General features: G+C 31.9%; 2 long non-coding RNA genes across 3 annotated transcripts; both read left to right on the plus strand.

Annotated features, from left to right (window-relative positions):
- The first annotated feature begins 248 nt into the window (after nucleotides 1-248).
- LOC128170575 (uncharacterized) lies at nucleotides 249-2452 on the plus strand. The gene is made up of 3 exons (XR_008241861.1): nucleotides 249-312; nucleotides 1796-1899; nucleotides 2321-2452. It is a non-coding gene; the product is annotated as an uncharacterized LOC128170575 (long non-coding RNA).
- Nucleotides 2453-9930: 7478 nt separating this feature from the next.
- On the plus strand, nucleotides 9931-12258 carry LOC128170574 (uncharacterized). Of its 2 annotated transcripts, XR_008241860.1 has the most exons (4): nucleotides 9931-10180; nucleotides 10769-10802; nucleotides 11541-11645; nucleotides 12067-12258. It is a non-coding gene; the product is annotated as an uncharacterized LOC128170574 (long non-coding RNA). The 2 variants fall into 2 exon arrangements; XR_008241859.1 differs by lacking the exon at nucleotides 10769-10802.
- The last annotated feature ends 1664 nt before the right edge of the window (nucleotides 12259-13922 follow it).

The following is a 13922-nucleotide window of genomic DNA, read 5'->3' on the forward strand; positions in this document are numbered from 1 at the left end:
ATACAAGTGCATATCTCTTACTGCAAAACATGATATAAGAATCTTTAAATAGCAACGTTTTCCAAAATCAATGATAATTTGACCCAAAGAAATTTTTAAAAAGGGACATTTGATACACAAAGATTGAAAAAAAAATGTATACAGATCACATGTGTTTCTGTTGTATTGATGAAAAAAAGTAAAAGATATCAATATGAATTTTGAATGATGTAAATAGACATTTATTTTGCACTGCATGCACATTATAAATTTACCTGAGAGAGGAGTTGCTGTCGGAAGGCACCATTTCTAGACATTTGCAACAAATAACTGGTGAGTAAAACTTTTAAAGGAATGTTCAAATAATGTAAGTCCTGATCTGATTGATAATAAATTAAATATTTTTTTTGTAATTTTTACCCGCTTAAAGCATATAAGTACATATATGTTGTTGGATGTAATTCATTGTCTATAGATTATTACGGATATGGGTTACTTGCTTATTTGAGGGAATTTAATTTCGTTGATGCGTCGGCTTACAGTTTCAGTGAAATAATTAACTCTGTTTTAAAACATTTTCGTCGAGGATTTAACTTCGAAGGGGAATGGTACCTACGAATGCCACGAAAATTGAGCAACCAATTATTCTAATTATCTACTTATAATGAAAAAAATATGCTGCAAAAAATGCGTAACTGTGCAAAAGCTAAAGAAAATGACTTTGAAATACCGACAGTAGATTTAGAAAAATACACATCAATCAAATGAGTACATATTCTGAGATGAGTGTTTTTTGATAAAACATTTTTTTTTTCATTTCTTTTATGTATAGGGTGTCACAGTACAAAATGTACTTTTGTTTTGTTTTACGCCTTTAATTGGTATTCTCAACTCGATTACCTTGTGCATAAAAAATTGTTGTTAGAAAAAAAAATCAAAACACGGATCCAAACTACATACACAGTACCAGTTTTGTTTTCGACAGTTGTATTTGTACATTTATCCGATTTAATTGATAACTAATTTAATTTGATGAAATTTAACTGACTAGTCGCTCTGGGGTCACCCCATGGGGATTCTTGATATTGTGTATCGTAGAGGAGTGGTTTACAAGTGTAATTTGAATGACAGTTTATTCAGCACATCTCAAAAAAAGCTTTGTGTATTCTTTAATTGAATTGTATACGTCAATATTACAACTGAAAGCGTTGTTGATTTTCTTTTCAAAGAAAAAAAGACAAAGTGTGAGGAAGATGCTCTGAATTTTGAAATTAAGGAATTCAGTAGGCTTAATTTGTAAGTGGCCTAGCTAAGAATGCTGGTCTTATTCGAAGTCGTTTAATATTACCAAAAACAAATGCATGTAAGTTCAATGCTTCATTGTATTACAACACTAGTATCAAGACATTTAAATACAGTGTCTTAAAATTTACTACTAATTATGTGTGTGTTATTTAATAATATCTACAATTTGAAATATTTGTTTGCCGTGAAAATTATCAAACGAAAGAATAGTGGTTACCATTGTCATGAAAAGTTGAACTTCCAGGGACATACTATAATTGTTTTAGGATATATGCGCATGAGATATTTTCCAATCTTAAAGACCTTAACAGTCCATGTTTAGCTCTCATTAAAAAAATCCCAGAATATTCACGAGAAAACATTAGTTGGAAATATCCCTAAAAGTTTGATTTTCAACCATCTTGTTTAGGAAAGAAAGTCTGCAAATGGTCATCTAACGACGTTTATTTTATGTGAAATTAAATCAACAGAATTTTTTTTTGAATACATAATCCTCGTTTTCTTTTTCAAGGTCAAAAAATGAAAAGCAGCTCTTTTCTCATCCTCTGTTTTCTATTCCTTATAATGGATGTATCGAGAGATACCCACGCTGCTTACAAAAAATCTTTGAAAAAGGTAAGTATACACTTATTATCTTTTTTATGATGATTAACATATGCAAGTTTGAAAGAAAAAAAAGTCTGTAAAACAAATACATTAATGAATATCTCGTTACACATGTGGATCACTTTTGTATTATACATTTTCGTCTCTATTGATATGACTTTAATATCAAAAATGAAGTGTTGATATTCATTTTTGAATTGGATGAATCGACAGTATTTTTATAAGACACCATGTATTGACAGTGATATATCGAAAGTGAAACTTACCTTATGTACAGTGATTTGATTTGATTGGATCTGTAAAATATCCTTCAAAATACTTAAGACTGACAGTAAAATGTAACACAGGTTAGATTGCAATGACGATAAATGTTATGTTTGTAACTTAATAAAATGCATGCATCACAATGATTTTCTTTATATTTATTTAGAATGATTACAGATCGAAAAGGCTGCCATCTCGTGCTGCTGCTGTGTTACCACCTGCACTTACTTTTTATGATAATAATCGTATTATCAGTTATGAAGACTTAGTAATGAAAGTACTCGGCGAATAAAAGGCAATTTAAAACAGGAACATATTCAATTCATTTATTACCTGACATGATAGAGGTAAACAAATTGAAGGCAGTTCAACTATTAAAAAGTTATTGTTTCAAATATGATACTTTTATAAATCCTAACAGATTTGCCATCCGTGTTTTCTGTTACATATCAATATTACCTTGATCTCGAGATATATTGCTTAAGATAATCAATACATTTTGAATCCCCAGAAGGAAATAAATTCAGACTTTCACAAAAGAAATTAATGATTGAAACTTTAAAACTTGTTCACGTTTCTCAATAACTGCACACTATGCCAAGATGTAAACAGGCTACGAAATTCAAATAAAGATATGACAGGCGACGCGAGTTATATATTAACAGTTTCCTCATTTTAGCGCCCAGACCCATAAAACTGGCTTTAATTAAGGGGGAAAACGCCCATACACAGTATACAGTGTTACAGTAATACATATTTTAAACTCTTTTGCCTTCGTTATCAACGAGCAAAGTTAAAACTGCTCTAACTCATAAAAAAAGAATTAAGATCTTAAATAATTCAAAACAATTTGACAGAAACTGTGGGTGTGGCGGCTTTGATGATTACCGTAACTACAGAAACATGGGGATTGTTGTTCAGGACTTAAGATGAAAATGTGCAAACTCATGCTATTAGGAATTAAAGAAAAAAATCTGTATCGATTGACAGATTTGAGTTACTTATTAACAAGATCAATGAATCTATATATACTGGTAGGCTGATATTTGGTGTAGTTGGAGATTATTAAGGTTTATATTGTTTCTATGACTGTATATTGTTGAGAGATAAGATGTTATATAATAGTGATTAAAACCTTTATAAAGGTGATATATCATTAAAACTATGGTAGTAGTCAATATGTATACACTTAATATTCTGAAGATCACAGTTATTGATTATGGTTAACAGTGATATCCTGAGCTGTTATCACTGCCTCTCTGTCCTACAACCATCAATTCAAAACCTGTGATAATTTTTTTCGATATGTAAATATTGAACTAATCCTATGAAGTTTACATCTTCTCAAATATCTGATTCATCATATTGAAAAGCAGGTTTGTTTTTTACTATTTGTCACTTTAACTAAAAATTATTGACTACCATTTATTATATATCCATGCTATTACATGTATGTAAAGTAATATCATATTTGTCATGCTCAATAGGCGTGAGAGCTCGCTTGGTCCCAAAATAAGGACTTAAAAACCCTTTCATTTGATATCAGAAAAAAAGGAGGCTGGCCCCTCAAATTAGCGGACGAAAAGGGCTCTAAAGTCTGTAGCCCTGTACTGAGGGATATTTTGTGAAAGGTTATAGAAGCAAATATGTTTACCCTAAAGTTATGTATTCAAGCAATGTTATGATTTTAGCATGTGTTACGTAATTGGGGGTTTTTAGGGGCCAAAAGTTTAGCATTTTGATCACCTTATCTCAGAATTGACAACGTTTTTGAAATGCAGTTTAGAAGAAAATTTGCTTAAAACGATGCTCTAGATAATTCGCAATCTTCAAAATGTCGTTAAATGGCCCATTTAAGGAGATCGACCCCTAAAAAGATCTTTCCCAAATATATCATCAACAGAAACGAATTTCTAAACAAATGACCTTCTATTGATATCAAGAAAAAGGGACTGGCACCTCAAACTAGGAGACCAAAGGGCTATAAAGTCTTTCAGCTGTAGCTCTTTACTGAGGGATATTTAATGAAAGGTTATAGAAGCAGGTTTGTTTATCTTAGAGTTATGTATCAAAACAATGTAATGATTTTGTCATTTGTTACGTAATAGGGATTTTTAGGGACCAAAAGTCCAAAATTTTGATCAACCATATCTCAGGAAATACGAATATTTTGAAATTCAGCATAGAAGAAAAACAGCTCAAAATAATTTTCTAAATAATATCCAAGATTTTGCTTATTCACAAAATGTCGTACGTGTGACGTTACGTCAAAAAAAACAGTCGTAAGTTTACGTCTACTACTGGGTTGACGTAAGTCTATAATTGATATGTTTATAGTTGAGTTATGGCAGTTCTAGGGACTACATTAATTTTGTCATAAGCAAAGTTAAGTGAAGAAATTCCTATTTAATAACGCGCTATGGTTTACCATTAAAAGACAGTGCCATATAGCTCCTTTTGTATCTCGTGTTGCAAAACATATAAATGGTGGTTGTAATTTATTTTTTTTAATCTTGTTTGAAGCACAATTATAATCATTCAAGCATACACAAGATAATCACCATTACAAACCCTACACGTATATAGAGGAAAAGAAATATATTGCGCGCCATCAATTCCGGGTATATCGAATCAGTATTAGGTAAAACTACAAAAATTATTTGAAAATATAGGCGTTTTCGTTTATTCCTATAAATGCATTGAAACAGTAAAACGATAGTCATATGCAAACACACTAACTAACTATCAGTATGTAATGTAATCAACGTACTACATATCATGCACGGATCTAGAGGTGGGGGCCTGGGCTCAGTTCTCCCCCTAAAGAACTTAATTATTTAAGGTATACACAGCCTTTAAGAAATCTGTGTTTAACCATTTTTTTAAATTTGAAACAACTTTTAAGACAGCGATTGCAAGGCGTCACGTGACCGATTCATGTGACGTCTAAAACAAGAAGTGTTTACTGTAACAATTTCCGGAAAACGTCGCGCGCATGATCGAGTTAGGAAAGAATGGCAGACGTCAACAAATATCAATCGAAAAGTGTTCAACTTCTGACCAGCCAAGAGTGAAAGGGAAATTTGTTAAAAGGGGTACAGCAAGCAGATCAAACCGTTTAAAATATTTCAATAAAGTTTATTATGACCTGAGTAAAGGCAGAGGAACAGAGCACTTGTATTCACACGGAGCAGACGATTTCTAAAATTAATCACAAACAGCTGGCCATGATGTTTATTACGATGCCAACATCGCGCTCGTGGAGACAGGGGCAGAAGACAGTGATATTTCATGAAGGGACGGCAGGAGGATCGTTGAACTGAAGCATATGGCTGACAAGATGTTTTGCGTTAAGTGTTCTCACCCCCTTCATCTGTCTCATACCGTAGACGAAAAGATCAGTGGCCTAGGAAGCTTCCTATAAATTCAGTGCCCTAGTCCCCAGTGTCTTTATATTAACACCGGAACCACCGGCAAAAGAAACGAGAAGGGTGTATTTGACAAAAATAACAAAGCCACTATAGGTAAGTTCGATAGATTACATTTATCAACATTGATTCTTTGTGGAAATCGATCAATACATGCATCACCCACGTGTTATCAATTATTATACTCTTATTGTTGAAATGGATGTGAACCGGGGTAGAAACGACACGTTTGATTTCGGTGTCTTTTAATTGTGTGGCGCTTTTCATCTGAAATCTCTCCTCCGGTGTAAATGGGTAAAATACATCGCCTCCATATCGTTGAAAAACTGTTCTGGTCGATTAAAGGGCCTGACAAAACGCAATGACTCGTTGTTCGTAGAAATGATATTTCTGGCTTGCATACCATCGGCTGCGACGTACCAGTTGGGCATGGAGTCATTCCTCGCAACCTGATAACCTTGAGCTACATATGTGCATGTTACACTAGCATTTTTGGACAACTGAAATTGCCTTTCAGGTTTAAGCTTAAAAAGAGATCCGGCAACGTGAAACACTTTCATGTCACAATAAGATAGTAAATATCCTTTTGCATACGGGAAATTATCCGGTTGAATAAGATGCGTTGAAAAGAAGTATACTTCCCAATTTCCGTATAAAAGATCCTGATGACCTAGGTTTGCAAAGGTTATATTGGCTGTAAACGTTTCCGTTGTGTCTATGTTGCTTACTACATTGTATATAACTATTATGTTTTCAGATATAGTTAACCACATGCTGGACCGAGATTGGTAAAGGCTCGTCTGAAAATGGAAATATATTGATTCAAAAAACTCGCTAGTTAAATGAAACAATTCATCTGCTCTTGAACAAAGGTGTATGCACTGATTACCCCCCCCCCCCCCCTTAAAAAAACAATACATGTTTATGTTAATGAATTCATGAAACAACAATACCGACATTTTTTTCTAATTTGAAAATTCGACGTTGCAGGAAGGCGGGTTTATTCCCTAAATGCGGAAAGTATAGACACCACTATAGACACCACTATGTAGACAACTGTGAAGTCATAGCAGGTGTACCGTTTAAGAAAGCAAAAAATAAAAAAATAATACATGTTTACCTGTTTTATGAATGTTTAATCTTATTATTAAATAGTGTCAAACACTACTGGCACTGTACCAGTTATCGGCTAAAATTTAACGTTTTCTTTTCGTAATTCCTTATTTCTTGATATTTTTGGATAAAACTTGACATACTTTAAAAAGCGAACTCCTTATTTATCAATCTGTTAGTTTATATCATTATTTAGAACCCAAAACATCTTGTTTTGTGCTTTTAAGCACGCCCCGAATTTGCCGAGTTTTTACGATTTACTGTACCAGCTATCGGCTTCGTGATAATAACATAGTAAAAATCCGTGTTCATGTTGATTTTATACTATGCTAGATGTATAGTTTGAATTATGCCCCTTGTGAGGTCAGACTAAAGTATTCGGGGTCATGATACATTATAAACAAAACTCATAAAATAATTCGTTTATTATCATACGGTAATTCACTAAATTGTATACTATTCAATACATAATTGTGCAATCAGGCGTTCAATTGCGCTACGAAACTCTCGGAAATTCGTGAATTCCTTTTGTTTATACATTTAAATGTATTGATTTTATATGTCAAATCAAAGAAGGGATATAATAACGTATCACAAAGAGGTAATATTCTTTTTTTAACTTATTACGTCACTTCCCCCATTGCTGAAAGTGCAAAGATGTAAAATCAGCGGTAAACAATGATCGTTTAAGCTCATGTATAAAACATATTCAAGAACGTTTTCAAGCAAACTTACTTTTCTTTATTCGAATAAGACGACTGAATTTAAAAATCTTGGATTGTCGCGTGCTATAAACCCAAACTCTCAGTTTAGCCGATAACTGGTCTTAGCCGATAACTGGTACAGTACCAGTACCGTTTACGGTGCAAACCTGCCTTTTCTTTTTCAATAATTAGTAACAATAAACAATATTACGAATATTACTTACTTGAATCAAAGTTGTTAGTGGTAAAGTCTGGTAACGTATCTCCTCGGGCATTGACACAGAGAGAACTGCATATAAAGTCTGCTGTATGCAACAAAAAACAGCATAAGTAGCGGTGGTTGATAACATAAAGTAAACAGGCTTCAAAAAGGTCATGCATTGGTGTAAACTTTCTGGTTTCCATCTTTACAGTCTGATGCCACTCAAACAGTCTGAATGATCAATAAATTAACCACCAAATTACCTTAATTTAAAGATATGATTTGTTTTGATGTATCCTTTTTTTTTTAAATATAAATAAATTTTACGCTTTTAAATAAGGATTTTCCTATATTTTCTTTTAGAGCTCTTCTTCTAAAGAAGATCATATAGTCAGAAATGGTCACGGCCCCTGAGCCTTCTTAATGTCATTTTCAGAAATTCATTTCGGTAATGATTCAACAGACTTAGAGATACCGTAATCATAATCAGAAGTGCAGAACCTAAAATGTTTGAAACAATATCAACTCAAAATTGCATTTGATGTATCTATTAACAAATCAAACTGGCCATTTACTATTTGTTTATCAAGTGATTTTAAACTAATGATGTTTATTTTAGTTAAAAATTTTTACTTGTATATTTTCCAAACGATAATATATATCCAATTATATACTTCAGAGTGTTCTTATGTATATTTATGTATACAAATATACATTCTATATCTGCTTTTTGAAGATCTTCGCTGAACTTATACATTGTCATACTTTTTATCGTCTTATCAACTTAACTATTATGTCGTTTTAAATATGCAAATATTTTGCATTGTATTGAGATAAGTTAACATGATTTAAATCACCTTATTGTAATTAATCAATTGTTTGCCATCTGCTATATCGATTTAACAAAATACGGATTTAAAAAAGATATTTAAAGAGCGAGTTTTAGTTATATCGAGAAAGAAATGTTGACAAAGAACAATGTAAATGTATACATTATACATATATAGACATAAATATGTTTTCATTTTTTGGTAACATACTGAAAAATGTTGTTATGAAATGAATTTCGCGGGGGCTGAAGTTCTGAGTCTTACAAGTGTAGGCCCTGATACGCTTCCGTAGAAATAGCATTTCTTTTCAACTAAAAGATACTCTAGTTAATGACGTGTTCCGACAATCCTGGAAGACAGATTATTTAACAATAGGTTTTTTTTCTGATCATAATAATGAAAAATGTACAAACCTGACCAAATAAAAACAAGACCAATAAACCTCATGTTTGACGACTAAATCCATCTAATCTGCTACGTTTTATTTTGCTATGTAAGGGAGATTATTGAGTTACCTAGAAGTTGAACGATTTGACGCCAATGAACACACATTTAAAAGATATTAATCTAATTTCCTGACCGTTATATATTTTGACCCGGCCAGATGTTATCAATTTTGATACTTCTATAATTAACCTTGTCACTTTGATGAACATTTAAAATTTTCTACAGTTGACGGATTTAGATATCTTCAAATGATTCCTTTCAAAAACCAGATGGTAGAATTGAGTGCATGCATTTGCAAATAAAGTAAGAAATGATGTTTTCCCTGTAAAACTTATTCATTTATGATACGAGATCTGAAAAGAAAAAAAACCCAACTTATTACACGAAATAGCAAAGACACGCAAAATATTATATGTATATGCATGTATTATTAAATACCGACATGTAGTTACAAGCTTGATTCATAAACATTGTTTAAAAACAGTGTTTTTCTATTGTAGCTTTTATGCAAAACTACTTAAGTTGGCCCCCTTTCTCCATTACTACTTCTGCATTCACTAACATACTCCTGAATGCAAATGGTCCCCATAAGAAATGCTGATAAGTTAGTTTCTATTGCAGTTTTGACATACAGTACTTGTCAACTCATCGGCTAAATGTAAGAAAGAAAAGCTAAAGCGGCTAAAGGTGACAGACATTTATTCACACTGAATAATGTTGCGTCAATTTTTGTTCACTTACCAACAAAAGAGTAGAAGTGGTAAAGTAGTAAAAGTTGTAAAGCAATAATTTAAAATGTTTTGTCAGAAATTCTTGCTTGCTTGTCGTAGTTTCATTCAAACAAAGGTTATATTTAAATATGCCTCAAAGATGATAGTATTTCCGACAATATGATGCTTCGCAAAAATGTTTGCTGATTTAGAACAATGAAATTACAGTAATAAAATATGGTCCTCGTATCTGAAATTACACAATCACTAAAATATAATAATACAAGTGCATATCTCTTACTGCAAAACATGATATAAGAATCTTTAAATAGCAACGTTTTCCAAAATCAATGATAATTTGACTCAAAGAAATTTTTAAAAAGTGACATATGATACACAAAGATTGAAAACAAATGTATACAGATCACATGTGTCTCTGTTGTATTGATGGAAAAAAGTAAACGATATCAACATAAAATTTGAATGATGTAAAAAAGACATTTATTTTGCACTGCATGCACATTCTAAATTTACCTGAGAGAGGAGTTGCTGTCGGAAGGCACCATTTCTAGAAATTTGCAACAAATAACTGGTGAGTAAAATTTTTAAAGGAATGTTCTAATAATGTAAGTGCTGATCTGATCGATAATAAAATAAATATTTTTTGTCATTTTTACCCGCTTTAAGCATATAAGTACATATATTTTGGATGTAAATTATTGTCTATCGATTTTTATGGATATGGGTTATTTGTTTATTTGAGGGAATTTAATTTCGTTGATGCGTCGGCTTACAGTTTCGTGAAAAAATTAACTCTGTTTTAAAACATTTTCGTCGAGGATTTAACTTCGAAGGGGAATGGTACCTACAAATGCCACGAAAATTGAGCAACCAATTATTCTAATTATCTACTTATATTGAAAAAAAAACATGCTGCAAAAAATGCGTTACTGTGCAAAAGCTAAAGAAAATGACTTTGAAATACCGACAGTAGATTTAGAAAAATACACATCAATCAAATGAGTACATATTCTGAGATCAGTGTTTTTTGATAAAACATTTTTTTTTTCATTTCTTCTATGTATAGAGTGTCACAGTACAAAATGTACTTTTGTTTTGTTTTACGCCTTTAATTGGTATTCTCAACTCGATTACCTTGTGCATTAAAATTCGTTGTTAGAAAAAATCAAAACACGGATCCGAACTACATACACGTAAGTACCAGTTTTGTTTTCGACAGTTCTATTTGTACATTTATTCGATTTAATTGATAACTAATTTAATTTAATGAAATTTAGCTCAAAAGTCGCTCTTGGGTCACCCCATGGGGATTCTTGATATTGTGTCTCGTAGAGAAGTGGTTTACAAGTGTAATTTGAATGACAGTTTATTCAGCATATCTCGAAAAAAGCTTCAGTTGGCATAATTTGTAAGCATCCTAGCTAAGAATGTTGGTCTTATTCGAAGTCGTTTAATATTACCAAAAACAAATGCATGTAAGCTCAATGCCTCATTGTATAACAACACTAGTATCGAGACATTTAAATACAGTGTCTTAAACTTTACTACTAATTATGTATGTGTTATTTAATAATATCTACAATATGAAATAATTTTTTGGCGTGAAAATTATCAAACGAAAAAATATTGGTTACCATTGTTATGAAAAGTTGAACTATAAGGGACATACTATAATTGTTTTAGGATATATGCGCATGAGATATTTTTCAATCTTAAAGACCTATAAAGTCCATGTTTAGCTCTCATTGAAAAATATCCCAGAATATTTACGAGAAAACATTAGTTGGAAATATCCCTTAAAGTTTGATTTTCATCCATCTTGTTTAGGAAAGAAACTCTGCAAATGGTCATCTAACGACGTTTATTTTATGAGAAATTAAATCATCAGAATTTTTTTTTTGGAATTCATAATCCTCGTTTTATTTATCAAGGTCAAAAAAATGAAAAGCAGCTCTTTTCTCATCCTCTGTTTTCTCTTCCTTTTAATGGATGTATCGAGAGATACCCACGCTGCTTACAAAAAATCTTTTAAAAAGGTAAGTATACACTTATTATCTTTTTTATGATGATTAATATATGCAAGTTTGAAAGAAAAAAAAGTCTGTAAAACAAATACATTAATGAATAACTTGTTACACATGTAGATCACTTTTGTATAATACATTTTCGTCTCTAATGATATGACTTTAATATCAAAAATGAAGTGTTGATATTCATTTTTGAATTGGATGAATCGACAGTATTTTTATAAGACACCATGTATTGACAGTGATATATCGAAAGTGAAACTTACCTTATGTACAGTGATTTGATTTAATTGGATCTGTAAAATATCCTTCAAAATACTTAAGACTGACAGTAAAATGTAACACAGGTTAAATTGCAATGAAGATAAATGTTATGTTTGTAATTTAATAAAATGCATGCATCACAACGATTTTCTTTATATTTATTTAGAATGATTACAGATCAAAAAGGCTGTCATCTCGTGCCGCTGCTGTGTTACCACCTGCACTTACTTTTTATGATAATAATCGTATTATCAGTTATGAAGACTTAGTAATGAAAGTACTCGGCAATGCTGCTTCTGTTCGTAAATGAGCGAATAAAAGGCAATTTAAAACAAGAACATATTCAATTCATTTATTACCTGACATGCTTTTAGATAGAGGTGAACAAATTGAAGGCAGTTCAACTATTAAAAAGTTTATTGTCTCAAATATCATGCTTTTATAAATCCTAACAGCTTTGCCATCCGTGTTTTCTGTTACATATCAATATTACCTTGATCTCGAGATATATTGCTTAAGATAATCAATACATTTTGAATCCCCAGAAGGAAATAAATTCAGACTTTCACGAAAGAATTTAATGCTTGAAACTTTAAAACTTGTTCACGTTTCTCAATGACTGCACAAGATGCCAAGATGTAAACAGGCTACGAAATTCAAATAAAGATATGACAGGCGACGCGAGTTATATATTAACAGTTTCCTCATTTTAGCGCCCAGACCCAGAAAACTGGCTTTAATTAAGGGGGGAAACGCCCATACACAGTATACAGTGCACAGTAATATATATTTTAAACTCTTTTGCCCTCGTTATCAACGAGCAAAGTTAAAACTGCTCTAACTCATAAAAAAAGAATTAAGATCTTAAATAATTCAAAACAATTTGACAGAAACTGTGGGTGTGGCGGCTTTGATGATTACCGTAACTACAGAAACATGGGGATTGTTGTTCAGGACTTAAGATGAAAATGTGCAAACTCATGTTATTAGGAATTAAAGAAAAAAATATGTATCGATTGACAGATTTGGGTTACTTATTAACAAGATCAATGAATCTATATATACTGGTAGGCAGATAGTTGGTGTAGTTTGAGATTATTAAGGTTTATATTGTTTCTATGACTGTATATTGTTGACAGATAAGATGTTATATAATAGTGATTAAAACCTTTATAAAGGTGATTCATCATTAAAATTATGGTAGTAGTCAATATGTATACGCTTAATATTCTGAAGATCACAGTTATTGATTATGGTTGACAGTGATATCCTGAGCTGTTATCACTGCCTCTCTGTCCTACAACCATCAATTCAAAACCTGTGATAATTTTTTTCGATATGTAAATATTGAACTAATCCTATGAAGTTTACATCTTCTCAAATATCTGATTTATCATATTGAAAAGCGGGTTTGTTTTTTACTATTTGTCACTTTAACTAAAAATTATAGACTACCATTTATTATATATCCATGCTATTACATGTATGTAAAGTAATATCATATTTGTCATGCTCAATATGCGTGAGAGCTCGCTTGGTCCCAAAATAAGGACTAAAAACCCTTTCATTTGATATCAGAAAAAAGGGGGCTGGCCCCTCAAATTAGTGGACGAAAAGGGCTCTAAAGTCTGTAGCCCTGTACTGAGGGATATTTTGTGAAAGGTTATAGAAGCAAATATGTTTACCCTAAAGTTATGTATTCAAGCAATGTTATGATTTTAGCATGTGTTACGTAATTGGGGGTTTTTAGGGGCCAAAAGTTTAGCATTTTGATCACCTTATCTCAGAATGGACAACGTTTTTGAAATGCAGTTTAGAAGAAAATTTGCTTAAAACGATGCTCTAGATAATTCGCAATCTTCAAAATGTCGTTAAATGACCCATTTAAGGAGATCGACCCCTAAAAAGATCTTTCCCAAATATATCATCAACAGAAACGAATTTCTAAACAAATGACCTTTATTGATATCAAGAAAAAGGGACTGGCACCTCAAACTAGGGGACCAAAGGGCTATAAAGTCT

This window comes from Crassostrea angulata, chromosome 2, assembly GCF_025612915.1.
Source record: "Crassostrea angulata isolate pt1a10 chromosome 2, ASM2561291v2, whole genome shotgun sequence".
Classification (NCBI taxonomy): Eukaryota; Metazoa; Mollusca; class Bivalvia; order Ostreida; family Ostreidae; genus Magallana; species Magallana angulata.